General features: G+C 46.0%; 12 non-coding genes across 12 annotated transcripts; all 12 read left to right on the top strand.

Annotated features, from left to right (window-relative positions):
* The first annotated feature begins 252 nt into the window (after window positions 1–252).
* Window positions 253–443, top strand: LOC130331252 (U2 spliceosomal RNA). Its single transcript, XR_008874191.1, has one exon. It is a non-coding gene; the product is annotated as a U2 spliceosomal RNA (small nuclear RNA).
* Window positions 444–2,512: 2,069 nt separating this feature from the next.
* On the top strand, window positions 2,513–2,703 carry LOC130331251 (U2 spliceosomal RNA). The gene has a single exon (XR_008874190.1). It is a non-coding gene; the product is annotated as a U2 spliceosomal RNA (small nuclear RNA).
* Window positions 2,704–4,787: 2,084 nt separating this feature from the next.
* Window positions 4,788–4,978, top strand: LOC130331250 (U2 spliceosomal RNA). Its single transcript, XR_008874189.1, has one exon. It is a non-coding gene; the product is annotated as a U2 spliceosomal RNA (small nuclear RNA).
* A 2,067-nt stretch (window positions 4,979–7,045) lies between these two features.
* Window positions 7,046–7,236, top strand: LOC130331249 (U2 spliceosomal RNA). Its single transcript, XR_008874188.1, has one exon. It is a non-coding gene; the product is annotated as a U2 spliceosomal RNA (small nuclear RNA).
* Window positions 7,237–9,320: 2,084 nt separating this feature from the next.
* LOC130331248 (U2 spliceosomal RNA) lies at window positions 9,321–9,511 on the top strand. The gene has a single exon (XR_008874187.1). It is a non-coding gene; the product is annotated as a U2 spliceosomal RNA (small nuclear RNA).
* A 2,080-nt stretch (window positions 9,512–11,591) lies between these two features.
* LOC130331247 (U2 spliceosomal RNA) lies at window positions 11,592–11,782 on the top strand. Its single transcript, XR_008874186.1, has one exon. It is a non-coding gene; the product is annotated as a U2 spliceosomal RNA (small nuclear RNA).
* A 2,082-nt stretch (window positions 11,783–13,864) lies between these two features.
* LOC130331245 (U2 spliceosomal RNA) lies at window positions 13,865–14,055 on the top strand. The gene has a single exon (XR_008874185.1). It is a non-coding gene; the product is annotated as a U2 spliceosomal RNA (small nuclear RNA).
* A 2,082-nt stretch (window positions 14,056–16,137) lies between these two features.
* Window positions 16,138–16,328, top strand: LOC130331280 (U2 spliceosomal RNA). The gene has a single exon (XR_008874216.1). It is a non-coding gene; the product is annotated as a U2 spliceosomal RNA (small nuclear RNA).
* Window positions 16,329–18,410: 2,082 nt separating this feature from the next.
* Window positions 18,411–18,601, top strand: LOC130331244 (U2 spliceosomal RNA). The gene has a single exon (XR_008874184.1). It is a non-coding gene; the product is annotated as a U2 spliceosomal RNA (small nuclear RNA).
* Window positions 18,602–20,699: 2,098 nt separating this feature from the next.
* LOC130331243 (U2 spliceosomal RNA) lies at window positions 20,700–20,890 on the top strand. The gene has a single exon (XR_008874183.1). It is a non-coding gene; the product is annotated as a U2 spliceosomal RNA (small nuclear RNA).
* Window positions 20,891–22,966: 2,076 nt separating this feature from the next.
* LOC130331241 (U2 spliceosomal RNA) lies at window positions 22,967–23,157 on the top strand. Its single transcript, XR_008874181.1, has one exon. It is a non-coding gene; the product is annotated as a U2 spliceosomal RNA (small nuclear RNA).
* A 2,084-nt stretch (window positions 23,158–25,241) lies between these two features.
* LOC130331240 (U2 spliceosomal RNA) lies at window positions 25,242–25,432 on the top strand. Its single transcript, XR_008874180.1, has one exon. It is a non-coding gene; the product is annotated as a U2 spliceosomal RNA (small nuclear RNA).
* Window positions 25,433–27,016: the final 1,584 nt, after the last annotated feature.

The raw sequence follows: 27,016 nt of genomic DNA, 5'->3' as shown, positions 1-27,016 counted from the left end.
TAGGAGGAGTAAGAAGGGTTCCTGGCAAATCCGGGTTATGGATTGCATTTAAAAAGGCCCCGTGGGAGTGCAATGGGCCCCTGTCTTGCTGCTTAGCAATAATGGTATGGGTTTAGGTTCTGCTGTGTGTACTGGTGGTTGACTGCCCCCCAGCCCAGAGTGTGCATGGAAAATTGTCTGGCAGCCTCCCTGACAGCAAGCAGTGATAGTGCCCATGAAGGGGACCTTGTTGGGCCCGCCCCTTTCACGGTTATCGCTTCTCGGCCTTTTGGCTAAGATCAAGTGTAGTATCTGTTCTTATCAGTTTAATATCTGATACGTCCCCTATCTGGGGACCATATATTAAATGGATTTTTGAGAACGGGGGCCGATTTCGAAGCTTGCTTCCGTCGCCCTATGCATTGACCCGATATGGCAGTATCTTCGGGTACAGTGCACCACCCCCTTACAGGGTTAAAAAGAAAGATTCCTACTTTCATTGCTACCTGCTTGCTGGCTAGCCAGCTAGCCAGCCCTGTGGGCCTTGCTGCTGCTGCAGCCAAAAAACAAAAGGTGGTGCTGCTGCTGCTGCTTCTGCTGCTTCTGCTTGTGTCTGGCCGCTGTTGGAGCATCCAGGCACAGGACTTCTGCTGCTGCTGACTAAATGGCCTCCTTAATTGGATCATTTGAGTAGCCAGCACACCTGTGCAGGTAGGGCATGACATGATAGGCAGCTGCCTTGATAGCGGGTGGGTGCTGAATGTTCCTAATTGACAAAATAAGATTAATGCTTATGAAGAAATATAAAATCTCATCCCTTCCCCAATATCGCGCCACACCCCTACCCCTTAATTCCCTGGTTGAACTTGATGGACATATGTCTTTTTTCGACCGTACTAACTATGTAACTATGTAACATAACATGGGGGGGGGGGTCTCCTGGCTGTTCACACAGGTGTGTCATTGCTGTACATTGACCATGCATTGCTTCTGTGGTATTGCAAAGGCAAAGACAAATGCTTCCAGCCATCCATTGCACTAATGGATTGGTCATCAGCTGGCTGTCTATGTCCCGCATCAATATAGACCAAAGTACAGAGGGTTAGGCTATGCTATTGTGCACCTACCTGATGCATCAGAAGGTGCGAGGCCCTTGCTAAATTCTGTGCACAGACTTTGAGATCTATACTTTAGACTGTATCTAAACCTGCTCCAACATGGACTGACATTCTGGCCTACTTTCAGCCGATGCGACTTGTCTGTCGCTGAACAGTCGCTTTTTATGTATTCAGCACCTATGTATAATGTTGTAAAAATGCTCTAGAAGCTAAAGTCGCAGAAATGTCACACATATTTGGCCTGCAACTTTCTGTGCGACAAATTCAGACAGGAAAAATCAGTATAAATCCTTAGAAAATTATCCCCCAGTGTCTCCATCTGCTGGCGGTATTGAATAAGCATTGCTGCACTGATGGGGTATGCATTAGACGAAAAAAAAGAAGAAAAAGAAGAATAATACGCCCAGAAAAGAGGCGAAAAGGAGAAAAACGTAAAAAAACGTGAAAAAAAAGTAAGAGGAAGAGAAGGGAAAAAAAGGTGGAAATGGGTTTAAAAGTGATTTCGGCGGAGAAATATATATATATATATATATATATATATACGCGCACACACACACATATATATAAACGTATTCTCCGTTGAGATATTGCAGCCGCTGCTGTGTCCAGGCCCAGGAGCCTTAGCACTGTGCTGTGATGTCACTCAATACCACTGACATCACTAGGTGTAAACAACATCTCTCCTTTGCTGTGTATGTGACTATGGAGCTGTTTGGTGATGTCGTCTATTATGGCCTTCATAGAAGCAACAGGAGATTGTTGCATCCATCTAGAACCCTCAGAACTACAGTGCTATGATGTCACTCACTTCCACAGGCCTTGCAGAGTGTAAACAACAACAACCCAGCTTTGTTGTGTATGTAACCATAGGGATTTGTGATGTCACCTAGAACCTTCACAGCAGCGACAGCTTTATGAGGAGCATCAGCACTGCTCTGCCTGAGCAGAACCATCACCGCCATAGGTTGTCAAATAACCCGGGTTTAACCCACACAGGTAAGTCCAATGGGGTGCAGGCATGTCCTCTATGCTTACAGCTTCCCGTGGGTGTTGGTTTGATACCGTTTGGGGACAGCCAAGGAGGCATCTGCAGGCAACAAAGGTAGGTGTGTGCTTGTGTGTGTGTTTCCTATGCAGATCCTAAGCCTAGTGTCACATGCAAGTAGGAGGAGTAAGAAGGGTTCCTGGCAAATCCGGGTTATGGATTGCATTTAAAAAGGCCCCGTGGGAGTGCAATGGGCCCCTGTCTTGCTGCTTAGCAATAATGGTATGGGTTTAGGTTCTGCTGTGTGTACTGGTGGTTGACTGCCCCCCAGCCCAGAGTGTGCATGGAAAATTGTCTGGCAGCCTCCCTGACAGCAAGCAGTGATAGTGCCCATGAAGGGGACCTTGTTGGGCCCGCCCCTTTCACGGTTATCGCTTCTCGGCCTTTTGGCTAAGATCAAGTGTAGTATCTGTTCTTATCAGTTTAATATCTGATACGTCCCCTATCTGGGGACCATATATTAAATGGATTTTTGAGAACGGGGGCCGATTTCGAAGCTTGCTTCCGTCGCCCTATGCATTGACCCGATATGGCAGTATCTTCGGGTACAGTGCACCACCCCCTTACAGGGTTAAAAAGAAAGATTCCTACTTTCATTGCTACCTGCTTGCTGGCTAGCCAGCTAGCCAGCCCTGTGGGCCTTGCTGCTGCTGCAGCCAAAAAACAAAAGGTGGTGCTGCTGCTGCTGCTTCTGCTGCTTCTGCTTGTGTCTGGCCGCTGTTGGAGCGTCCAGGCACAGGACTTCTGCTGCTGCTGACTAAATGGCCTCCTTAATTGGATCATTTGAGTAGCCAGCACACCTGTGCAGGTAGGGCATGACATGATAGGCAGCTGCCTTGATAGCGGGTGGGTGCTGAATGTTCCTAATTGACAAAATAAGATTAATGCTTATGAAGAAATATAAAATCTCATCCCTTCCCCAATATCGCGCCACACCCCTACCCCTTAATTCCCTGGTTGAACTTGATGGACATATGTCTTTTTTCGACCGTACTAACTATGTAACTATGTAACATAACATGGGGGGGGGGTCTCCTGGCTGTTCACACAGGTGTGTCATTGCTGTACATTGACCATGCATTGCTTCTGTGGTATTGCAAAGGCAAAGACAAATGCTTCCAGCCATCCATTGCACTAATGGATTGGTCATCAGCTGGCTGTCTATGTCCCGCATCAATATAGACCAAAGTACAGAGGGTTAGGCTATGCTATTGTGCACCTACCTGATGCATCAGAAGGTGCGAGGCCCTTGCTAAATTCTGTGCACAGACTTTGAGATCTATACTTTAGACTGTATCTAAACCTGCTCCAACATGGACTGACATTCTGGCCTACTTTCAGCCGATGCGACTTGTCTGTCGCTGAACAGTCGCTTTTTATGTATTCAGCACCTATGTATAATGTTGTAAAAATGCTCTAGAAGCTAAAGTCGCAGAAATGTCACACATATTTGGCCTGCAACTTTCTGTGCGACAAATTCAGACAGGAAAAATCAGTATAAATCCTTAGAAAATTATCCCCCAGTGTCTCCATCTGCTGGCGGTATTGAATAAGCATTGCTGCACTGATGGGGTATGCATTAGACGAAAAAAAAGAAGAAAAAGAAGAATAATACGCCCAGAAAAGAGGCGAAAAGGAGAAAAACGTAAAAAAACGTGAAAAAAAAGTAAGAGGAAGAGAAGGGAAAAAAAGGTGGAAATGGGTTTAAAAGTGATTTCGGCGGAGAAATATATATATATATATATATATATATATATATATATATATATATACGCGCACACACACACATATATATAAACGTATTCTCCGTTGAGATATTGCAGCCGCTGCTGTGTCCAGGCCCAGGAGCCTTAGCACTGTGCTGTGATGTCACTCAATACCACTGACATCACTAGGTGTAAACAACATCTCTCCTTTGCTGTGTATGTGACTATGGAGCTGTTTGGTGATGTCGTCTATTATGGCCTTCATAGAAGCAACAGGAGATTGTTGCATCCATCTAGAACCCTCAGAACTACAGTGCTATGATGTCACTCACTTCCACAGGCCTTGCAGAGTGTAAACAACAACAACCCAGCTTTGTTGTGTATGTAACCATAGGGATTTGTGATGTCACCTAGAACCTTCACAGCAGCGACAGCTTTATGAGGAGCATCAGCACTGCTCTGCCTGAGCAGAACCATCACCGCCATAGGTTGTCAAATAACCCGGGTTTAACCCACACAGGTAAGTCCAATGGGGTGCAGGCATGTCCTCTATGCTTACAGCTTCCCGTGGGTGTTGGTTTGATACCGTTTGGGGACAGCCAAGGAGGCATCTGCAAGCAACAAAGGTAGGTGTGTGCTTGTGTGTGTGTTTCCTATGCAGATCCTAAGCCCAGTGTCACATGCAAGTAGGAGGAGTAAGAAGGGTTCCTGGCAAATCCGGGTTATGGATTGCATTTAAAAAGGCCCCGTGGGAGTGCAATGGGCCCCTGTCTTGCTGCTTAGCAATAATGGTATGGGTTTAGGTTCTGCTGTGTGTACTGGTGGTTGACTGCCCCCCAGCCCAGAGTGTGCATGGAAAATTGTCTGGCAGCCTCCCTGACAGCAAGCAGTGATAGTGCCCATGAAGGGGACCTTGTTGGGCCCGCCCCTTTCACGGTTATCGCTTCTCGGCCTTTTGGCTAAGATCAAGTGTAGTATCTGTTCTTATCAGTTTAATATCTGATACGTCCCCTATCTGGGGACCATATATTAAATGGATTTTTGAGAACGGGGGCCGATTTCGAAGCTTGCTTCCGTCGCCCTATGCATTGACCCGATATGGCAGTATCTTCGGGTACAGTGCACCACCCCCTTACAGGGTTAAAAAGAAAGATTCCTACTTTCATTGCTACCTGCTTGCTGGCTAGCCAGCTAGCCAGCCCTGTGGGCCTTGCTGCTGCTGCAGCCAAAAAACAAAAGGTGGTGCTGCTGCTGCTGCTTCTGCTGCTTCTGCTTGTGTCTGGCCGCTGTTGGAGCGTCCAGGCACAGGACTTCTGCTGCTGCTGACTAAATGGCCTCCTTAATTGGATCATTTGAGTAGCCAGCACACCTGTGCAGGTAGGGCATGACATGATAGGCAGCTGCCTTGATAGCGGGTGGGTGCTGAATGTTCCTAATTGACAAAATAAGATTAATGCTTATGAAGGAATATAAAATCTCATCCCTTCCCCAATATCGCGCCACACCCCTACCCCTTAATTCCCTGGTTGAACTTGATGGACATATGTCTTTTTTCGACCGTACTAACTATGTAACTATGTAACATAACATGGGGGGGGGGGTCTCCTGGCTGTTCACACAGGTGTGTCATTGCTGTACATTGACCATGCATTGCTTCTGTGGTATTGCAAAGGCAAAGACAAATGCTTCCAGCCATCCATTGCACTAATGGATTGGTCATCAGCTGGCTGTCTATGTCCCGCATCAATATAGACCAAAGTACAGAGGGTTAGGCTATGCTATTGTGCACCTACCTGATGCATCAGAAGGTGCGAGGCCCTTGCTAAATTCTGTGCACAGACTTTGAGATCTATACTTTAGACTGTATCTAAACCTGCTCCAACATGGACTGACATTCTGGCCTACTTTCAGCCGATGCGACTTGTCTGTCGCTGAACAGTCGCTTTTTATGTATTCAGCACCTATGTATAATGTTGTAAAAATGCTCTAGAAGCTAAAGTCGCAGAAATGTCACACATATTTGGCCTGCAACTTTCTGTGCGACAAATTCAGACAGGAAAAATCAGTATAAATCCTTAGAAAATTATCCCCCAGTGTCTCCATCTGCTGGCGGTATTGAATAAGCATTGCTGCACTGATGGGGTATGCATTAGACGAAAAAAAAGAAGAAAAAGAAGAATAATACGCCCAGAAAAGAGGCGAAAAGGAGAAAAACGTAAAAAAACGTGAAAAAAAAGTAAGAGGAAGAGAAGGGAAAAAAAGGTGGAAATGGGTTTAAAAGTGATTTCGGCGGAGAAATATATATATATATATATATATATACGCGCACACACACACACATATATATAAACGTATTCTCCGTTGAGATATTGCAGCCGCTGCTGTGTCCAGGCCCAGGAGCCTTAGCACTGTGCTGTGATGTCACTCAATACCACTGACATCACTAGGTGTAAACAACATCTCTCCTTTGCTGTGTATGTGACTATGGAGCTGTTTGGTGATGTCGTCTATTATGGCCTTCATAGAAGCAACAGGAGATTGTTGCATCCATCTAGAACCCTCAGAACTACAGTGCTATGATGTCACTCACTTCCACAGGCCTTGCAGAGTGTAAACAACAACAACCCAGCTTTGTTGTGTATGTAACCATAGGGATTTGTGATGTCACCTAGAACCTTCACAGCAGCGACAGCTTTATGAGGAGCATCAGCACTGCTCTGCCTGAGCAGAACCATCACCGCCATAGGTTGTCAAATAACCCGGGTTTAACCCACACAGGTAAGTCCAATGGGGTGCAGGCATGTCCTCTATGCTTACAGCTTCCCGTGGGTGTTGGTTTGATACCGTTTGGGGACAGCCAAGGAGGCATCTGCAGGCAACAAAGGTAGGTGTGTGCTTGTGTGTGTGTTTCCTATGCAGATCCTAAGCCCAGTGTCACATGCAAGTAGGAGGAGTAAGAAGGGTTCCTGGCAAATCCGGGTTATGGATTGCATTTAAAAAGGCCCCGTGGGAGTGCAATGGGCCCCTGTCTTGCTGCTTAGCAATAATGGTATGGGTTTAGGTTCTGCTGTGTGTACTGGTGGTTGACTGCCCCCCAGCCCAGAGTGTGCATGGAAAATTGTCTGGCAGCCTCCCTGACAGCAAGCAGTGATAGTGCCCATGAAGGGGACCTTGTTGGGCCCGCCCCTTTCACGGTTATCGCTTCTCGGCCTTTTGGCTAAGATCAAGTGTAGTATCTGTTCTTATCAGTTTAATATCTGATACGTCCCCTATCTGGGGACCATATATTAAATGGATTTTTGAGAACGGGGGCCGATTTCGAAGCTTGCTTCCGTCGCCCTATGCATTGACCCGATATGGCAGTATCTTCGGGTACAGTGCACCACCCCCTTACAGGGTTAAAAAGAAAGATTCCTACTTTCATTGCTACCTGCTTGCTGGCTAGCCAGCTAGCCAGCCCTGTGGGCCTTGCTGCTGCTGCAGCCAAAAAACAAAAGGTGGTGCTGCTGCTGCTGCTTCTGCTGCTTCTGCTTGTGTCTGGCCGCTGTTGGAGCGTCCAGGCACAGGACTTCTGCTGCTGCTGACTAAATGGCCTCCTTAATTGGATCATTTGAGTAGCCAGCACACCTGTGCAGGTAGGGCATGACATGATAGGCAGCTGCCTTGATAGCGGGTGGGTGCTGAATGTTCCTAATTGACAAAATAAGATTAATGCTTATGAAGAAATATAAAATCTCATCCCTTCCCCAATATCGCGCCACACCCCTACCCCTTAATTCCCTGGTTGAACTTGATGGACATATGTCTTTTTTCGACCGTACTAACTATGTAACTATGTAACATAACATGGGGGGGGGGTCTCCTGGCTGTTCACACAGGTGTGTCATTGCTGTACATTGACCATGCATTGCTTCTGTGGTATTGCAAAGGCAAAGACAAATGCTTCCAGCCATCCATTGCACTAATGGATTGGTCATCAGCTGGCTGTCTATGTCCCGCATCAATATAGACCAAAGTACAGAGGGTTAGGCTATGCTATTGTGCACCTACCTGATGCATCAGAAGGTGCGAGGCCCTTGCTAAATTCTGTGCACAGACTTTGAGATCTATACTTTAGACTGTATCTAAACCTGCTCCAACATGGACTGACATTCTGGCCTACTTTCAGCCGATGCGACTTGTCTGTCGCTGAACAGTCGCTTTTTATGTATTCAGCACCTATGTATAATGTTGTAAAAATGCTCTAGAAGCTAAAGTCGCAGAAATGTCACACATATTTGGCCTGCAACTTTCTGTGCGACAAATTCAGACAGGAAAAATCAGTATAAATCCTTAGAAAATTATCCCCCAGTGTCTCCATCTGCTGGCGGTATTGAATAAGCATTGCTGCACTGATGGGGTATGCATTAGACGAAAAAAAAGAAGAAAAAGAAGAATAATACGCCCAGAAAAGAGGCGAAAAGGAGAAAAACGTAAAAAAACGTGAAAAAAAAGTAAGAGGAAGAGAAGGGAAAAAAAGGTGGAAATGGGTTTAAAAGTGATTTCGGCGGAGAAATATATATATATATATATATATATATATATATATATATATATATACGCGCACACACACACATATATATAAACGTATTCTCCGTTGAGATATTGCAGCCGCTGCTGTGTCCAGGCCCAGGAGCCTTAGCACTGTGCTGTGATGTCACTCAATACCACTGACATCACTAGGTGTAAACAACATCTCTCCTTTGCTGTGTATGTGACTATGGAGCTGTTTGGTGATGTCGTCTATTATGGCCTTCATAGAAGCAACAGGAGATTGTTGCATCCATCTAGAACCCTCAGAACTACAGTGCTATGATGTCACTCACTTCCACAGGCCTTGCAGAGTGTAAACAACAACAACCCAGCTTTGTTGTGTATGTAACCATAGGGATTTGTGATGTCACCTAGAACCTTCACAGCAGCGACAGCTTTATGAGGAGCATCAGCACTGCTCTGCCTGAGCAGAACCATCACCGCCATAGGTTGTCAAATAACCCGGGTTTAACCCACACAGGTAAGTCCAATGGGGTGCAGGCATGTCCTCTATGCTTACAGCTTCCCGTGGGTGTTGGTTTGATACCGTTTGGGGACAGCCAAGGAGGCATCTGCAGGCAACAAAGGTAGGTGTGTGCTTGTGTGTGTGTTTCCTATGCAGATCCTAAGCCCAGTGTCACATGCAAGTAGGAGGAGTAAGAAGGGTTCCTGGCAAATCCGGGTTATGGATTGCATTTAAAAAGGCCCCGTGGGAGTGCAATGGGCCCCTGTCTTGCTGCTTAGCAATAATGGTATGGGTTTAGGTTCTGCTGTGTGTACTGGTGGTTGACTGCCCCCCAGCCCAGAGTGTGCATGGAAAATTGTCTGGCAGCCTCCCTGACAGCAAGCAGTGATAGTGCCCATGAAGGGGACCTTGTTGGGCCCGCCCCTTTCACGGTTATCGCTTCTCGGCCTTTTGGCTAAGATCAAGTGTAGTATCTGTTCTTATCAGTTTAATATCTGATACGTCCCCTATCTGGGGACCATATATTAAATGGATTTTTGAGAACGGGGGCCGATTTCGAAGCTTGCTTCCGTCGCCCTATGCATTGACCCGATATGGCAGTATCTTCGGGTACAGTGCACCACCCCCTTACAGGGTTAAAAAGAAAGATTCCTACTTTCATTGCTACCTGCTTGCTGGCTAGCCAGCTAGCCAGCCCTGTGGGCCTTGCTGCTGCTGCAGCCAAAAAACAAAAGGTGGTGCTGCTGCTGCTGCTTCTGCTGCTTCTGCTTGTGTCTGGCCGCTGTTGGAGCGTCCAGGCACAGGACTTCTGCTGCTGCTGACTAAATGGCCTCCTTAATTGGATCATTTGAGTAGCCAGCACACCTGTGCAGGTAGGGCATGACATGATAGGCAGCTGCCTTGATAGCGGGTGGGTGCTGAATGTTCCTAATTGACAAAATAAGATTAATGCTTATGAAGGAATATAAAATCTCATCCCTTCCCCAATATCGCGCCACACCCCTACCCCTTAATTCCCTGGTTGAACTTGATGGACATATGTCTTTTTTCGACCGTACTAACTATGTAACTATGTAACATAACATGGGGGGGGGGTCTCCTGGCTGTTCACACAGGTGTGTCATTGCTGTACATTGACCATGCATTGCTTCTGTGGTATTGCAAAGGCAAAGACAAATGCTTCCAGCCATCCATTGCACTAATGGATTGGTCATCAGCTGGCTGTCTATGTCCCGCATCAATATAGACCAAAGTACAGAGGGTTAGGCTATGCTATTGTGCACCTACCTGATGCATCAGAAGGTGCGAGGCCCTTGCTAAATTCTGTGCACAGACTTTGAGATCTATACTTTAGACTGTATCTAAACCTGCTCCAACATGGACTGACATTCTGGCCTACTTTCAGCCGATGCGACTTGTCTGTCGCTGAACAGTCGCTTTTTATGTATTCAGCACCTATGTATAATGTTGTAAAAATGCTCTAGAAGCTAAAGTCGCAGAAATGTCACACATATTTGGCCTGCAACTTTCTGTGCGACAAATTCAGACAGGAAAAATCAGTATAAATCCTTAGAAAATTATCCCCCAGTGTCTCCATCTGCTGGCGGTATTGAATAAGCATTGCTGCACTGATGGGGTATGCATTAGACGAAAAAAAAGAAGAAAAAGAAGAATAATACGCCCAGAAAAGAGGCGAAAAGGAGAAAAACGTAAAAAAACGTGAAAAAAAAGTAAGAGGAAGAGAAGGGAAAAAAAGGTGGAAATGGGTTTAAAAGTGATTTCGGCGGAGAAATATATATATATATATATATATATATATATATATATATACGCGCACACACACACACATATATATAAACGTATTCTCCGTTGAGATATTGCAGCCGCTGCTGTGTCCAGGCCCAGGAGCCTTAGCACTGTGCTGTGATGTCACTCAATACCACTGACATCACTAGGTGTAAACAACATCTCTCCTTTGCTGTGTATGTGACTATGGAGCTGTTTGGTGATGTCGTCTATTATGGCCTTCATAGAAGCAACAGGAGATTGTTGCATCCATCTAGAACCCTCAGAACTACAGTGCTATGATGTCACTCACTTCCACAGGCCTTGCAGAGTGTAAACAACAACAACCCAGCTTTGTTGTGTATGTAACCATAGGGATTTGTGATGTCACCTAGAACCTTCACAGCAGCGACAGCTTTATGAGGAGCATCAGCACTGCTCTGCCTGAGCAGAACCATCACCGCCATAGGTTGTCAAATAACCCGGGTTTAACCCACACAGGTAAGTCCAATGGGGTGCAGGCATGTCCTCTATGCTTACAGCTTCCCGTGGGTGTTGGTTTGATACCGTTTGGGGACAGCCAAGGAGGCATCTGCAGGCAACAAAGGTAGGTGTGTGCTTGTGTGTGTGTTTCCTATGCAGATCCTAAGCCCAGTGTCACATGCAAGTAGGAGGAGTAAGAAGGGTTCCTGGCAAATCCGGGTTATGGATTGCATTTAAAAAGGCCCCGTGGGAGTGCAATGGGCCCCTGTCTTGCTGCTTAGCAATAATGGTATGGGTTTAGGTTCTGCTGTGTGTACTGGTGGTTGACTGCCCCCCAGCCCAGAGTGTGCATGGAAAATTGTCTGGCAGCCTCCCTGACAGCAAGCAGTGATAGTGCCCATGAAGGGGACCTTGTTGGGCCCGCCCCTTTCACGGTTATCGCTTCTCGGCCTTTTGGCTAAGATCAAGTGTAGTATCTGTTCTTATCAGTTTAATATCTGATACGTCCCCTATCTGGGGACCATATATTAAATGGATTTTTGAGAACGGGGGCCGATTTCGAAGCTTGCTTCCGTCGCCCTATGCATTGACCCGATATGGCAGTATCTTCGGGTACAGTGCACCACCCCCTTACAGGGTTAAAAAGAAAGATTCCTACTTTCATTGCTACCTGCTTGCTGGCTAGCCAGCTAGCCAGCCCTGTGGGCCTTGCTGCTGCTGCAGCCAAAAAACAAAAGGTGGTGCTGCTGCTGCTGCTTCTGCTGCTTCTGCTTGTGTCTGGCCGCTGTTGGAGCGTCCAGGCACAGGACTTCTGCTGCTGCTGACTAAATGGCCTCCTTAATTGGATCATTTGAGTAGCCAGCACACCTGTGCAGGTAGGGCATGACATGATAGGCAGCTGCCTTGATAGCGGGTGGGTGCTGAATGTTCCTAATTGACAAAATAAGATTAATGCTTATGAAGAAATATAAAATCTCATCCCTTCCCCAATATCGCGCCACACCCCTACCCCTTAATTCCCTGGTTGAACTTGATGGACATATGTCTTTTTTCGACCGTACTAACTATGTAACTATGTAACATAACATGGGGGGGGGGTCTCCTGGCTGTTCACACAGGTGTGTCATTGCTGTACATTGACCATGCATTGCTTCTGTGGTATTGCAAAGGCAAAGACAAATGCTTCCAGCCATCCATTGCACTAATGGATTGGTCATCAGCTGGCTGTCTATGTCCCGCATCAATATAGACCAAAGTACAGAGGGTTAGGCTATGCTATTGTGCACCTACCTGATGCATCAGAAGGTGCGAGGCCCTTGCTAAATTCTGTGCACAGACTTTGAGATCTATACTTTAGACTGTATCTAAACCTGCTCCAACATGGACTGACATTCTGGCCTACTTTCAGCCGATGCGACTTGTCTGTCGCTGAACAGTCGCTTTTTATGTATTCAGCACCTATGTATAATGTTGTAAAAATGCTCTAGAAGCTAAAGTCGCAGAAATGTCACACATATTTGGCCTGCAACTTTCTGTGCGACAAATTCAGACAGGAAAAATCAGTATAAATCCTTAGAAAATTATCCCCCAGTGTCTCCATCTGCTGGCGGTATTGAATAAGCATTGCTGCACTGATGGGGTATGCATTAGACGAAAAAAAAGAAGAAAAAGAAGAATAATACGCCCAGAAAAGAGGCGAAAAGGAGAAAAACGTAAAAAAACGTGAAAAAAAAGTAAGAGGAAGAGAAGGGAAAAAAAGGTGGAAATGGGTTTAAAAGTGATTTCGGCGGAGAAATATATATATATATATATATATATATATATATATATATATATACGCGCACACACACACATATATATAAACGTATTCTCCGTTGAGATATTGCAGCCGCTGCTGTGTCCAGGCCCAGGAGCCTTAGCACTGTGCTGTGATGTCACTCAATACCACTGACATCACTAGGTGTAAACAACATCTCTCCTTTGCTGTGTATGTGACTATGGAGCTGTTTGGTGATGTCGTCTATTATGGCCTTCATAGAAGCAACAGGAGATTGTTGCATCCATCTAGAACCCTCAGAACTACAGTGCTATGATGTCACTCACTTCCACAGGCCTTGCAGAGTGTAAACAACAACAACCCAGCTTTGTTGTGTATGTAACCATAGGGATTTGTGATGTCACCTAGAACCTTCACAGCAGCGACAGCTTTATGAGGAGCATCAGCACTGCTCTGCCTGAGCAGAACCATCACCGCCATAGGTTGTCAAATAACCCGGGTTTAACCCACACAGGTAAGTCCAATGGGGTGCAGGCATGTCCTCTATGCTTACAGCTTCCCGTGGGTGTTGGTTTGATACCGTTTGGGGACAGCCAAGGAGGCATCTGCAGGCAACAAAGGTAGGTGTGTGCTTGTGTGTGTGTTTCCTATGCAGATCCTAAGCCCAGTGTCACATGCAAGTAGGAGGAGTAAGAAGGGTTCCTGGCAAATCCGGGTTATGGATTGCATTTAAAAAGGCCCCGTGGGAGTGCAATGGGCCCCTGTCTTGCTGCTTAGCAATAATGGTATGGGTTTAGGTTCTGCTGTGTGTACTGGTGGTTGACTGCCCCCCAGCCCAGAGTGTGCATGGAAAATTGTCTGGCAGCCTCCCTGACAGCAAGCAGTGATAGTGCCCATGAAGGGGACCTTGTTGGGCCCGCCCCTTTCACGGTTATCGCTTCTCGGCCTTTTGGCTAAGATCAAGTGTAGTATCTGTTCTTATCAGTTTAATATCTGATACGTCCCCTATCTGGGGACCATATATTAAATGGATTTTTGAGAACGGGGGCCGATTTCGAAGCTTGCTTCCGTCGCCCTATGCATTGACCCGATATGGCAGTATCTTCGGGTACAGTGCACCACCCCCTTACAGGGTTAAAAAGAAAGATTCCTACTTTCATTGCTACCTGCTTGCTGGCTAGCCAGCTAGCCAGCCCTGTGGGCCTTGCTGCTGCTGCAGCCAAAAAACAAAAGGTGGTGCTGCTGCTGCTGCTTCTGCTGCTTCTGCTTGTGTCTGGCCGCTGTTGGAGCGTCCAGGCACAGGACTTCTGCTGCTGCTGACTAAATGGCCTCCTTAATTGGATCATTTGAGTAGCCAGCACACCTGTGCAGGTAGGGCATGACATGATAGGCAGCTGCCTTGATAGCGGGTGGGTGCTGAATGTTCCTAATTGACAAAATAAGATTAATGCTTATGAAGAAATATAAAATCTCATCCCTTCCCCAATATCGCGCCACACCCCTACCCCTTAATTCCCTGGTTGAACTTGATGGACATATGTCTTTTTTCGACCGTACTAACTATGTAACTATGTAACATAACATGGGGGGGGGGTCTCCTGGCTGTTCACACAGGTGTGTCATTGCTGTACATTGACCATGCATTGCTTCTGTGGTATTGCAAAGGCAAAGACAAATGCTTCCAGCCATCCATTGCACTAATGGATTGGTCATCAGCTGGCTGTCTATGTCCCGCATCAATATAGACCAAAGTACAGAGGGTTAGGCTATGCTATTGTGCACCTACCTGATGCATCAGAAGGTGCGAGGCCCTTGCTAAATTCTGTGCACAGACTTTGAGATCTATACTTTAGACTGTATCTAAACCTGCTCCAACATGGACTGACATTCTGGCCTACTTTCAGCCGATGCGACTTGTCTGTCGCTGAACAGTCGCTTTTTATGTATTCAGCACCTATGTATAATGTTGTAAAAATGCTCTAGAAGCTAAAGTCGCAGAAATGTCACACATATTTGGCCTGCAACTTTCTGTGCGACAAATTCAGACAGGAAAAATCAGTATAAATCCTTAGAAAATTATCCCCCAGTGTCTCCATCTGCTGGCGGTATTGAATAAGCATTGCTGCACTGATGGGGTATGCATTAGACGAAAAAAAAGAAGAAAAAGAAGAATAATACGCCCAGAAAAGAGGCGAAAAGGAGAAAAACGTAAAAAAACGTGAAAAAAAAGTAAGAGGAAGAGAAGGGAAAAAAAGGTGGAAATGGGTTTAAAAGTGATTTCGGCGGAGAAATATATATATATATATATATATATATATATATATATATATATACGCGCACACACACACATATATATAAACGTATTCTCCGTTGAGATATTGCAGCCGCTGCTGTGTCCAGGCCCAGGAGCCTTAGCACTGTGCTGTGATGTCACTCAATACCACTGACATCACTAGGTGTAAACAACATCTCTCCTTTGCTGTGTATGTGACTATGGAGCTGTTTGGTGATGTCGTCTATTATGGCCTTCATAGAAGCAACAGGAGATTGTTGCATCCATCTAGAACCCTCAGAACTACAGTGCTATGATGTCACTCACTTCCACAGGCCTTGCAGAGTGTAAACAACAACAACCCAGCTTTGTTGTGTATGTAACCATAGGGATTTGTGATGTCACCTAGAACCTTCACAGCAGCGACAGCTTTATGAGGAGCATCAGCACTGCTCTGCCTGAGCAGAACCATCACCGCCATAGGTTGTCAAATAACCCGGGTTTAACCCACACAGGTAAGTCCAATGGGGTGCAGGCATGTCCTCTATGCTTACAGCTTCCCGTGGGTGTTGGTTTGATACCGTTTGGGGACAGCCAAGGAGGCATCTGCAGGCAACAAAGGTAGGTGTGTGCTTGTGTGTGTGTTTCCTATGCAGATCCTAAGCCCAGTGTCACATGCAAGTAGGAGGAGTAAGAAGGGTTCCTGGCAAATCCGGGTTATGGATTGCATTTAAAAAGGCCCCGTGGGAGTGCAATGGGCCCCTGTCTTGCTGCTTAGCAATAATGGTATGGGTTTAGGTTCTGCTGTGTGTACTGGTGGTTGACTGCCCCCCAGCCCAGAGTGTGCATGGAAAATTGTCTGGCAGCCTCCCTGACAGCAAGCAGTGATAGTGCCCATGAAGGGGACCTTGTTGGGCCCGCCCCTTTCACGGTTATCGCTTCTCGGCCTTTTGGCTAAGATCAAGTGTAGTATCTGTTCTTATCAGTTTAATATCTGATACGTCCCCTATCTGGGGACCATATATTAAATGGATTTTTGAGAACGGGGGCCGATTTCGAAGCTTGCTTCCGTCGCCCTATGCATTGACCCGATATGGCAGTATCTTCGGGTACAGTGCACCACCCCCTAACAGGGTTAAAAAGAAAGATTCCTACTTTCATTGCTACCTGCTTGCTGGCTAGCCAGCTAGCCAGCCCTGTGGGCCTTGCTGCTGCTGCAGCCAAAAAACAAAAGGTGGTGCTGCTGCTGCTGCTTCTGCTGCTTCTGCTTGTGTCTGGCCGCTGTTGGAGCGTCCAGGCACAGGACTTCTGCTGCTGCTGACTAAATGGCCTCCTTAATTGGATCATTTGAGTAGCCAGCACACCTGTGCAGGTAGGGCATGACATGATAGGCAGCTGCCTTGATAGCGGGTGGGTGCTGAATGTTCCTAATTGACAAAATAAGATTAATGCTTATGAAGGAATATAAAATCTCATCCCTTCCCCAATATCGCGCCACACCCCTACCCCTTAATTCCCTGGTTGAACTTGATGGACATATGTCTTTTTTCGACCGTACTAACTATGTAACTATGTAACATAACATGGGGGGGGGGTCTCCTGGCTGTTCACACAGGTGTGTCATTGCTGTACATTGACCATGCATTGCTTCTGTGGTATTGCAAAGGCAAAGACAAATGCTTCCAGCCATCCATTGCACTAATGGATTGGTCATCAGCTGGCTGTCTATGTCCCGCATCAATATAGACCAAAGTACAGAGGGTTAGGCTATGCTATTGTGCACCTACCTGATGCATCAGAAGGTGCGAGGCCCTTGCTAAATTCTGTGCACAGACTTTGAGATCTATACTTTAGACTGTATCTAAACCTGCTCCAACATGGACTGACATTCTGGCCTACTTTCAGCCGATGCGACTTGTCTGTCGCTGAACAGTCGCTTTTTATGTATTCAGCACCTATGTATAATGTTGTAAAAATGCTCTAGAAGCTAAAGTCGCAGAAATGTCACACATATTTGGCCTGCAACTTTCTGTGCGACAAATTCAGACAGGAAAAATCAGTATAAATCCTTAGAAAATTATCCCCCAGTGTCTCCATCTGCTGGCGGTATTGAATAAGCATTGCTGCACTGATGGGGTATGCATTAGACGAAAAAAAAGAAGAAAAAGAAGAATAATACGCCCAGAAAAGAGGCGAAAAGGAGAAAAACGTAAAAAAACGTGAAAAAAAAGTAAGAGGAAGAGAAGGGAAAAAAAGGTGGAAATGGGTTTAAAAGTGATTTCGGCGGAGAAATATATATATATATATATATATATATATATATATATATATACGCGCACACACACACACATATATATAAACGTATTCTCCGTTGAGATATTGCAGCCGCTGCTGTGTCCAGGCCCAGGAGCCTTAGCACTGTGCTGTGATGTCACTCAATACCACTGACATCACTAGGTGTAAACAACATCTCTCCTTTGCTGTGTATGTGACTATGGAGCTGTTTGGTGATGTCGTCTATTATGGCCTTCATAGAAGCAACAGGAGATTGTTGCATCCATCTAGAACCCTCAGAACTACAGTGCTATGATGTCACTCACTTCCACAGGCCTTGCAGAGTGTAAACAACAACAACCCAGCTTTGTTGTGTATGTAACCATAGGGATTTGTGATGTCACCTAGAACCTTCACAGCAGCGACAGCTTTATGAGGAGCATCAGCACTGCTCTGCCTGAGCAGAACCATCACCGCCATAGGTTGTCAAATAACCCGGGTTTAACCCACACAGGTAAGTCCAATGGGGTGCAGGCATGTCCTCTATGCTTACAGCTTCCCGTGGGTGTTGGTTTGATACCGTTTGGGGACAGCCAAGGAGGCATCTGCAGGCAACAAAGGTAGGTGTGTGCTTGTGTGTGTGTTTCCTATGCAGATCCTAAGCCCAGTGTCACATGCAAGTAGGAGGAGTAAGAAGGGTTCCTGGCAAATCCGGGTTATGGATTGCATTTAAAAAGGCCCCGTGGGAGTGCAATGGGCCCCTGTCTTGCTGCTTAGCAATAATGGTATGGGTTTAGGTTCTGCTGTGTGTACTGGTGGTTGACTGCCCCCCAGCCCAGAGTGTGCATGGAAAATTGTCTGGCAGCCTCCCTGACAGCAAGCAGTGATAGTGCCCATGAAGGGGACCTTGTTGGGCCCGCCCCTTTCACGGTTATCGCTTCTCGGCCTTTTGGCTAAGATCAAGTGTAGTATCTGTTCTTATCAGTTTAATATCTGATACGTCCCCTATCTGGGGACCATATATTAAATGGATTTTTGAGAACGGGGGCCGATTTCGAAGCTTGCTTCCGTCGCCCTATGCATTGACCCGATATGGCAGTATCTTCGGGTACAGTGCACCACCCCCTTACAGGGTTAAAAAGAAAGATTCCTACTTTCATTGCTACCTGCTTGCTGGCTAGCCAGCTAGCCAGCCCTGTGGGCCTTGCTGCTGCTGCAGCCAAAAAACAAAAGGTGGTGCTGCTGCTGCTGCTTCTGCTGCTTCTGCTTGTGTCTGGCCGCTGTTGGAGCGTCCAGGCACAGGACTTCTGCTGCTGCTGACTAAATGGCCTCCTTAATTGGATCATTTGAGTAGCCAGCACACCTGTGCAGGTAGGGCATGACATGATAGGCAGCTGCCTTGATAGCGGGTGGGTGCTGAATGTTCCTAATTGACAAAATAAGATTAATGCTTATGAAGAAATATAAAATCTCATCCCTTCCCCAATATCGCGCCACACCCCTACCCCTTAATTCCCTGGTTGAACTTGATGGACATATGTCTTTTTTCGACCGTACTAACTATGTAACTATGTAACATAACATGGGGGGGGGGTCTCCTGGCTGTTCACACAGGTGTGTCATTGCTGTACATTGACCATGCATTGCTTCTGTGGTATTGCAAAGGCAAAGACAAATGCTTCCAGCCATCCATTGCACTAATGGATTGGTCATCAGCTGGCTGTCTATGTCCCGCATCAATATAGACCAAAGTACAGAGGGTTAGGCTATGCTATTGTGCACCTACCTGATGCATCAGAAGGTGCGAGGCCCTTGCTAAATTCTGTGCACAGACTTTGAGATCTATACTTTAGACTGTATCTAAACCTGCTCCAACATGGACTGACATTCTGGCCTACTTTCAGCCGATGCGACTTGTCTGTCGCTGAACAGTCGCTTTTTATGTATTCAGCACCTATGTATAATGTTGTAAAAATGCTCTAGAAGCTAAAGTCGCAGAAATGTCACACATATTTGGCCTGCAACTTTCTGTGCGACAAATTCAGACAGGAAAAATCAGTATAAATCCTTAGAAAATTATCCCCCAGTGTCTCCATCTGCTGGCGGTATTGAATAAGCATTGCTGCACTGATGGGGTATGCATTAGACGAAAAAAAAGAAGAAAAAGAAGAATAATACGCCCAGAAAAGAGGCGAAAAGGAGAAAAACGTAAAAAAACGTGAAAAAAAAGTAAGAGGAAGAGAAGGGAAAAAAAGGTGGAAATGGGTTTAAAAGTGATTTCGGCGGAGAAATATATATATATATATATATATATATATATATATATATATATATATATATATATATATACGCGCACACACACACATATATATAAACGTATTCTCCGTTGAGATATTGCAGCCGCTGCTGTGTCCAGGCCCAGGAGCCTTAGCACTGTGCTGTGATGTCACTCAATACCACTGACATCACTAGGTGTAAACAACATCTCTCCTTTGCTGTGTATGTGACTATGGAGCTGTTTGGTGATGTCGTCTATTATGGCCTTCATAGAAGCAACAGGAGATTGTTGCATCCATCTAGAACCCTCAGAACTACAGTGCTATGATGTCACTCACTTCCACAGGCCTTGCAGAGTGTAAACAACAACAACCCAGCTTTGTTGTGTATGTAACCATAGGGATTTGTGATGTCACCTAGAACCTTCACAGCAGCGACAGCTTTATGAGGAGCATCAGCACTGCTCTGCCTGAGCAGAACCATCACCGCCATAGGTTGTCAAATAACCCGGGTTTAACCCACACAGGTAAGTCCAATGGGGTGCAGGCATGTCCTCTATGCTTACAGCTTCCCGTGGGTGTTGGTTTGATACCGTTTGGGGACAGCCAAGGAGGCATCTGCAGGCAACAAAGGTAGGTGTGTGCTTGTGTGTGTGTTTCCTATGCAGATCCTAAGCCCAGTGTCACATGCAAGTAGGAGGAGTAAGAAGGGTTCCTGGCAAATCCGGGTTATGGATTGCATTTAAAAAGGCCCCGTGGGAGTGCAATGGTCCCCTGTCTTGCTGCTTAGCAATAATGGTATGGGTTTAGGTTCTGCTGTGTGTACTGGTGGTTGACTGCCCCCCAGCCCAGAGTGTGCATGGAAAATTGTCTGGCAGCCTCCCTGACAGCAAGCAGTGATAGTGCCCATGAAGGGGACCTTGTTGGGCCCGCCCCTTTCACGGTTATCGCTTCTCGGCCTTTTGGCTAAGATCAAGTGTAGTATCTGTTCTTATCAGTTTAATATCTGATACGTCCCCTATCTGGGGACCATATATTAAATGGATTTTTGAGAACGGGGGCCGATTTCGAAGCTTGCTTCCGTCGCCCTATGCATTGACCCGATATGGCAGTATCTTCGGGTACAGTGCACCACCCCCTTACAGGGTTAAAAAGAAAGATTCCTACTTTCATTGCTACCTGCTTGCTGGCTAGCCAGCTAGCCAGCCCTGTGGGCCTTGCTGCTGCTGCAGCCAAAAAACAAAAGGTGGTGCTGCTGCTGCTGCTTCTGCTGCTTCTGCTTGTGTCTGGCCGCTGTTGGAGCGTCCAGGCACAGGACTTCTGCTGCTGCTGACTAAATGGCCTCCTTAATTGGATCATTTGAGTAGCCAGCACACCTGTGCAGGTAGGGCATGACATGATAGGCAGCTGCCTTGATAGCGGGTGGGTGCTGAATGTTCCTAATTGACAAAATAAGATTAATGCTTATGAAGAAATATAAAATCTCATCCCTTCCCCAATATCGCGCCACACCCCTACCCCTTAATTCCCTGGTTGAACTTGATGGACATATGTCTTTTTTCGACCGTACTAACTATGTAACTATGTAACATAACATGGGGGGGGGGTCTCCTGGCTGTTCACACAGGTGTGTCATTGCTGTACATTGACCATGCATTGCTTCTGTGGTATTGCAAAGGCAAAGACAAATGCTTCCAGCCATCCATTGCACTAATGGATTGGTCATCAGCTGGCTGTCTATGTCCCGCATCAATATAGACCAAAGTACAGAGGGTTAGGCTATGCTATTGTGCACCTACCTGATGCATCAGAAGGTGCGAGGCCCTTGCTAAATTCTGTGCACAGACTTTGAGATCTATACTTTAGACTGTATCTAAACCTGCTCCAACATGGACTGACATTCTGGCCTACTTTCAGCCGATGCGACTTGTCTGTCGCTGAACAGTCGCTTTTTATGTATTCAGCACCTATGTATAATGTTGTAAAAATGCTCTAGAAGCTAAAGTCGCAGAAATGTCACACATATTTGGCCTGCAACTTTCTGTGCGACAAATTCAGACAGGAAAAATCAGTATAAATCCTTAGAAAATTATCCCCCAGTGTCTCCATCTGCTGGCGGTATTGAATAAGCATTGCTGCACTGATGGGGTATGCATTAGACGAAAAAAAAGAAGAAAAAGAAGAATAATACGCCCAGAAAAGAGGCGAAAAGGAGAAAAACGTAAAAAAACGTGAAAAAAAAGTAAGAGGAAGAGAAGGGAAAAAAAGGTGGAAATGGGTTTAAAAGTGATTTCGGCGGAGAAATATATATATATATATATATATATATATATATATATACGCGCACACACACACATATATATAAACGTATTCTCCGTTGAGATATTGCAGCCGCTGCTGTGTCCAGGCCCAGGAGCCTTAGCACTGTGCTGTGATGTCACTCAATACCACTGACATCACTAGGTGTAAACAACATCTCTCCTTTGCTGTGTATGTGACTATGGAGCTGTTTGGTGATGTCGTCTATTATGGCCTTCATAGAAGCAACAGGAGATTGTTGCATCCATCTAGAACCCTCAGAACTACAGTGCTATGATGTCACTCACTTCCACAGGCCTTGCAGAGTGTAAACAACAACAACCCAGCTTTGTTGTGTATGTAACCATAGGGATTTGTGATGTCACCTAGAACCTTCACAGCAGCGACAGCTTTATGAGGAGCATCAGCACTGCTCTGCCTGAGCAGAACCATCACCGCCATAGGTTGTCAAATAACCCGGGTTTAACCCACACAGGTAAGTCCAATGGGGTGCAGGCATGTCCTCTATGCTTACAGCTTCCCGTGGGTGTTGGTTTGATACCGTTTGGGGACAGCCAAGGAGGCATCTGCAGGCAACAAAGGTAGGTGTGTGCTTGTGTGTGTGTTTCCTATGCAGATCCTAAGCCCAGTGTCACATGCAAGTAGGAGGAGTAAGAAGGGTTCCTGGCAAATCCGGGTTATGGATTGCATTTAAAAAGGCCCCGTGGGAGTGCAATGGGCCCCTGTCTTGCTGCTTAGCAATAATGGTATGGGTTTAGGTTCTGCTGTGTGTACTGGTGGTTGACTGCCCCCCAGCCCAGAGTGTGCATGGAAAATTGTCTGGCAGCCTCCCTGACAGCAAGCAGTGATAGTGCCCATGAAGGGGACCTTGTTGGGCCCGCCCCTTTCACGGTTATCGCTTCTCGGCCTTTTGGCTAAGATCAAGTGTAGTATCTGTTCTTATCAGTTTAATATCTGATACGTCCCCTATCTGGGGACCATATATTAAATGGATTTTTGAGAACGGGGGCCGATTTCGAAGCTTGCTTCCGTCGCCCTATGCATTGACCCGATATGGCAGTATCTTCGGGTACAGTGCACCACCCCCTTACAGGGTTAAAAAGAAAGATTCCTACTTTCATTGCTACCTGCTTGCTGGCTAGCCAGCTAGCCAGCCCTGTGGGCCTTGCTGCTGCTGCAGCCAAAAAACAAAAGGTGGTGCTGCTGCTGCTGCTTCTGCTGCTTCTGCTTGTGTCTGGCCGCTGTTGGAGCGTCCAGGCACAGGACTTCTGCTGCTGCTGACTAAATGGCCTCCTTAATTGGATCATTTGAGTAGCCAGCACACCTGTGCAGGTAGGGCATGACATGATAGGCAGCTGCCTTGATAGCGGGTGGGTGCTGAATGTTCCTAATTGACAAAATAAGATTAATGCTTATGAAGAAATATAAAATCTCATCCCTTCCCCAATATCGCGCCACACCCCTACCCCTTAATTCCCTGGTTGAACTTGATGGACATATGTCTTTTTTCGACCGTACTAACTATGTAACTATGTAACATAACATGGGGGGGGGGGGTCTCCTGGCTGTTCACACAGGTGTGTCATTGCTGTACATTGACCATGCATTGCTTCTGTGGTATTGCAAAGGCAAAGACAAATGCTTCCAGCCATCCATTGCACTAATGGATTGGTCATCAGCTGGCTGTCTATGTCCCGCATCAATATAGACCAAAGTACAGAGGGTTAGGCTATGCTATTGTGCACCTACCTGATGCATCAGAAGGTGCGAGGCCCTTGCTAAATTCTGTGCACAGACTTTGAGATCTATACTTTAGACTGTATCTAAACCTGCTCCAACATGGACTGACATTCTGGCCTACTTTCAGCCGATGCGACTTGTCTGTCGCTGAACAGTCGCTTTTTATGTATTCAGCACCTATGTATAATGTTGTAAAAATGCTCTAGAAGCTAAAGTCGCAGAAATGTCACACATATTTGGCCTGCAACTTTCTGTGCGACAAATTCAGACAGGAAAAATCAGTATAAATCCTTAGAAAATTATCCCCCAGTGTCTCCATCTGCTGGCGGTATTGAATAAGCATTGCTGCACTGATGGGGTATGCATTAGACGAAAAAAAAGAAGAAAAAGAAGAATAATACGCCCAGAAAAGAGGCGAAAAGGAGAAAAACGTAAAAAAACGTGAAAAAAAAGTAAGAGGAAGAGAAGGGAAAAAAAGGTGGAAATGGGTTTAAAAGTGATTTCGGCGGAGAAATATATATATATATATATATATATATATATATATATATATATACGCGCACACACACACATATATATAAACGTATTCTCCGTTGAGATATTGCAGCCGCTGCTGTGTCCAGGCCCAGGAGCCTTAGCACTGTGCTGTGATGTCACTCAATACCACTGACATCACTAGGTGTAAACAACATCTCTCCTTTGCTGTGTATGTGACTATGGAGCTGTTTGGTGATGTCGTCTATTATGGCCTTCATAGAAGCAACAGGAGATTGTTGCATCCATCTAGAACCCTCAGAACTACAGTGCTATGATGTCACTCACTTCCACAGGCCTTGCAGAGTGTAAACAACAACAACCCAGCTTTGTTGTGTATGTAACCATAGGGATTTGTGATGTCACCTAGAACCTTCACAGCAGCGACAGCTTTATGAGGAGCATCAGCACTGCTCTGCCTGAGCAGAACCATCACCGCCATAGGTTGTCAAATAACCCGGGTTTAACCCACACAGGTAAGTCCAATGGGGTGCAGGCATGTCCTCTATGCTTACAGCTTCCCGTGGGTGTTGGTTTGATACCGTTTGGGGACAGCCAAGGAGGCATCTGCAGGCAACAAAGGTAGGTGTGTGCTTGTGTGTGTGTTTCCTATGCAGATCCTAAGCCCAGTGTCACATGCAAGTAGGAGGAGTAAGAAGGGTTCCTGGCAAATCCGGGTTATGGATTGCATTTAAAAAGGCCCCGTGGGAGTGCAATGGGCCCCTGTCTTGCTGCTTAGCAATAATGGTATGGGTTTAGGTTCTGCTGTGTGTACTGGTGGTTGACTGCCCCCCAGCCCAGAGTGTGCATGGAAAATTGTCTGGCAGCCTCCCTGACAGCAAGCAGTGATAGTGCCCATGAAGGGGACCTTGTTGGGCCCGCCCCTTTCACGGTTATCGCTTCTCGGCCTTTTGGCTAAGATCAAGTGTAGTATCTGTTCTTATCAGTTTAATATCTGATACGTCCCCTATCTGGGGACCATATATTAAATGGATTTTTGAGAACGGGGGCCGATTTCGAAGCTTGCTTCCGTCGCCCTATGCATTGACCCGATATGGCAGTATCTTCGGGTACAGTGCACCACCCCCTTACAGGGTTAAAAAGAAAGATTCCTACTTTCATTGCTACCTGCTTGCTGGCTAGCCAGCTAGCCAGCCCTGTGGGCCTTGCTGCTGCTGCAGCCAAAAAACAAAAGGTGGTGCTGCTTCTGCTGCTTCTGCTTGTGTCTGGCCGCTGTTGGAGCGTCCAGGCACAGGACTTCTGCTGCTGCTGACTAAATGGCCTCCTTAATTGGATCATTTGAGTAGCCAGCACACCTGTGCAGGTAGGGCATGACATGATAGGCAGCTGCCTTGATAGCGGGTGGGTGCTGAATGTTCCTAATTGACAAAATAAGATTAATGCTTATGAAGAAATATAAAATCTCATCCCTTCCCCAATATCGCGCCACACCCCTACCCCTTAATTCCCTGGTTGAACTTGATGGACATATGTCTTTTTTCGACCGTACTAACTATGTAACTATGTAACATAACATGGGGGGGGGGTCTCCTGGCTGTTCACACAGGTGTGTCATTGCTGTACATTGACCATGCATTGCTTCTGTGGTATTGCAAAGGCAAAGACAAATGCTTCCAGCCATCCATTGCACTAATGGATTGGTCATCAGCTGGCTGTCTATGTCCCGCATCAATATAGACCAAAGTACAGAGGGTTAGGCTATGCTATTGTGCACCTACCTGATGCATCAGAAGGTGCGAGGCCCTTGCTAAATTCTGTGCACAGACTTTGAGATCTATACTTTAGACTGTATCTAAACCTGCTCCAACATGGACTGACATTCTGGCCTACTTTCAGCCGATGCGACTTGTCTGTCGCTGAACAGTCGCTTTTTATGTATTCAGCACCTATGTATAATGTTGTAAAAATGCTCTAGAAGCTAAAGTCGCAGAAATGTCACACATATTTGGCCTGCAACATTCTGTGCGACAAATTCAGACAGGAAAAATCAGTATAAATCCTTAGAAAATTATCCCCCAGTGTCTCCATCTGCTGGCGGTATTGAATAAGCATTGCTGCACTGATGGGGTATGCATTAGACGAAAAAAAAGAAGAAAAAGAAGAATAATACGCCCAGAAAAGAGGCGAAAAGGAGAAAAACTTAAAAAAACTTGAAAAAAAAGTAAGAGGAAGAGAAGGGAAAAAAAGGTGGAAATGGGTTTAAAAGTGATTTCGGCGGAGAAATATATATATATATATATATATATATATATATATATATATATATATATACGCGCACACACACACATATATATAAACGTATTCTCCGTTGAGATATTGCAGCCGCTGCTGTGTCCAGGCCCAGGAGCCTTAGCACTGTGCTGTGATGTCACTCAATACCACTGACATCACTAGGTGTAAACAACATCTCTCCTTTGCTGTGTATGTGACTATGGAGCTGTTTGGTGATGTCGTCTATTATGGCCTTCATAGAAGCAACAGGAGATTGTTGCATCCATCTAGAACCCTCAGAACTACAGTGCTATGATGTCACTCACTTCCACAGGCCTTGCAGAGTGTAAACAACAACAACCCAGCTTTGTTGTGTATGTAACCATAGGGATTTGTGATGTCACCTAGAACCTTCACAGCAGCGACAGCTTTATGAGG

The sequence above is a fragment of the Hyla sarda genome, unplaced genomic scaffold (genome assembly GCF_029499605.1).
Source record: "Hyla sarda isolate aHylSar1 unplaced genomic scaffold, aHylSar1.hap1 scaffold_347, whole genome shotgun sequence".
NCBI lineage: Eukaryota > Metazoa > Chordata > Amphibia > Anura > Hylidae > Hyla > Hyla sarda.
Note: the sequence above shows the minus strand (reverse complement) of the source record. Positions and strands in the feature narration are given on the sequence as shown.